The 2,837-nt window shown below is 38.0% G+C and overlaps 1 non-coding gene across 1 annotated transcript; it reads left to right on the top strand.

Moving 5' to 3' along the window:
- The first annotated feature begins 422 nt into the window (after positions 1-422).
- LOC126804175 (small nucleolar RNA R71) lies at positions 423-530 on the top strand. Its single transcript, XR_007673135.1, has one exon. It is a non-coding gene; the product is annotated as a small nucleolar RNA R71 (small nucleolar RNA).
- Positions 531-2,837: the final 2,307 nt, after the last annotated feature.

The following is a 2,837-nucleotide window of genomic DNA, read 5'->3' as shown; positions in this document are numbered from 1 at the left end:
CATGTCCACGAATTCATATCGACGAGCTCTACGACTTTCGTGAAAGAGGTTTTCTCGAAAACTTACACATCGAAAAATTAATTTTTAGAGTCGTCACACTTAGTACGACTCTCGTTCCGAGTAAAAGATTAAACTAATATCGCCACGAATCGTAAAAGATTCGGGTCGTGACAAGAACGTCAAGCTTTCTTTCTAAAGTAGTCATTTGATTCCTTGTATCAACATCATACACCCCACGGCTATTGCTTCCTCTCTTCTCATTGGAACTAAATTGGCGATTGTTGTCGGCCAAGTCATCAATTAAGGTGTAAGCTTCTTGACCAGTCTTGTTCATGAATGTGCTGCCACATGCCGAATCCACTATATTCTTGTTAATGGTGTCGAGTCCTTCATAGAAGAATTGCACCAAGTCATCCAACGAAATACCATGGTGAGGGCTATTTCTTTGTAGTTCCTGAAATTCCTCCCATGCCTCATAGAGCGAATCACCATCCTTTTTGAGTAAAGTTCTGAATCTCCCTCCTTAGTCTTTTCGTGAATTGAGCTGGGAAGAATTTCTTCAATAACCTCCTAGTCATTTCGTCCCATGTGGTGATGATCCCCGCAGGCAGAGCGTACAACCAACGCTTAGCATCATCGTTAAGAGTAATTGGAAACAAAAGCAACCTCAAGCCTTCTTGAGACAGATGATGAATCGATTGTAGCTTGCAAATGTCCAAGAGCTCCTTAAGGTGAACATTATGGTCTTCCATTAAGGAACCAAAATACTTAGGTAGGTGCCCAAGCAATTGAACCGGAATAGAGAAGTTGGCTTCATCAGGTGGAGTGAAAGCAATGCATGAAGGTGATTCAGGGGTGTTGGGGATGAAAGCATTCTTGAGTGCCATTGGAGCACCAATAGGAATTAGAGTACGGTCCGCAATTGTGTCTGTCTCCGAGTCAAAGATGAAGGGGAAGAAAAGAACCTCCTCTTCTTCTGATATAGGTGAAGAGTTTAAGATTGAATTGCTTGGAGAAGTTTCGAAATCTAAGAGTCCGCTCGATTTAGAATCTTGTAAGTCTTTAAGTGCTTGAATTCGATCTTTAAGCTCTTGTGTTTTCTTAGATATAGTGGACATGCATAGTTCCTGTAGAACATAAGTTAGAAAGTCAGCATTGAAGAATACAAAATGAAGATAAGAAACGTGCCCTTCCTTAGTCATATACATGGCACACTTATGGAAGAGGCACGGTCACTATGTTGTCATGTTACAAAAGTTAGTTCTTTACGTTTACAAAGTTCATACAATTCACAAGTTATTTTTGCCGTTTCAATGATTGAATGATCGATTGATTCTAAGTTGTAAACCGAGGTGGACATGCGGCTTAAGTATGGATGCCTTGACACAAGTCTGAATCATTATTTCAAAAGGCCAGATAGCTAATTCAGAGATAGTGAACATGGTATGACTCATTTGTTGAATTACGGAGGCAAGCTCCCTATCGACTCCATATCAACATGTATGTCAGTCAATAGTTCTCTGAGATCCAATTTTGTTAAAGAGCGTGCCCCTTACTCAGTTGGAAACAAACTTGGGTGTTAGGCAAATATCAAAGTGTTAATAAAAGACGCCTTCAACCTCATGCAAAATCTTTGGAAGAAAACATGAGGGGTTGAGGCTAATATTAACAAAAGGGACTTTACCTATTTCATTCGATTTACAACTGATAGGAGCACTTTGTGCGACGATCTTAACATGTTTTTACCTCCATTTGTACTTTACTTAGCTCTTATTATTGTATTATTGAGTCATTGAGTTGAGTTAGGAGTCTTTGGTTGCATATTGGTGCTAAAACGGGTGTAAAACGCATAAATTGTCGAGAGTACTATAGAGTAGTATTCCTTGTCGAGCTAGGAAACCTAGTTGGGTTAGGATTTTTATTATTCAACATTTCTGTAACATTTGTGATTTATATTTATTCTTTTCTTTCCTTATTTTTAGAATTAAATAAGAGATAATGGTTTGGAAATTAAGGAAAGAAAGAGGAGAAGAAAGAAACAAAGAGGAGAATAAAGAAACAAAAGGAGAAAAATGAAAGAAGTAATTTAGTTTCTGAATGAGATGAAAAGGAAGAAGTATGCAGCCTCAAAGGAGGGAAGGTTTATCCGGCCATAAAAATAAAAAGGAAAGAAGAAGACAATAAGGAAACAAAAGAAGAAAAAGGAAGGAGATAACTAAGAGATATTTATGAAGAATGCATGTGGCCTAGAAGAAGGGAGAATGCATGTGACCAACAAAGATGATCACCATTCAATTGAGAAGGAAAAAAAGAGAAAAAAAGGAAATAGAGAATCAGCCCATTACCATGCAGCCCCTTTTCCTTATTCCTCCATAAATATCATGTCATTCCTACACAAGGAATGGTTATCACTTCTCTTTTACAAACACAAGCCAAAACTCTGCCCAATTCTCTCCATACACACCTACAAAAATCAGCAGCCTCTCCACCATTTCATTCACCTTTTCTACCACCACCTCACGGCCCTAGTGCTAAGCAGCACCGTGTGACACTCCACCATCCACGATGAGCAGTCCTCTTTGGAGTAGAGCCCACTAAAACCACTCCAAAGTGTGATTCTCACAACCTACATCATGGTTTCGTTGATCTTTGTAGTTTCATATTCATTTGTCTATGAATGATTTGAGTTTGTGTTTATGTTTAGTCTTTGGTATTGTATGTTGTTAATAAATTTTCAGATTTTATTTGATAATTAGAAGACAATTTACAGTCCTTATGTTATAACAATTTCTTTATTTGTGATTCAATTCATGTGTTCTTCATTGCCTTTATATGTT

Source organism: Argentina anserina, chromosome 7, assembly GCF_933775445.1.
Source record: "Argentina anserina chromosome 7, drPotAnse1.1, whole genome shotgun sequence".
NCBI lineage: Eukaryota > Viridiplantae > Streptophyta > Magnoliopsida > Rosales > Rosaceae > Argentina > Argentina anserina.
The sequence above is the reverse complement of the archived record's forward strand: the minus strand, read 5'-3'. Positions and strand labels throughout refer to the sequence as shown.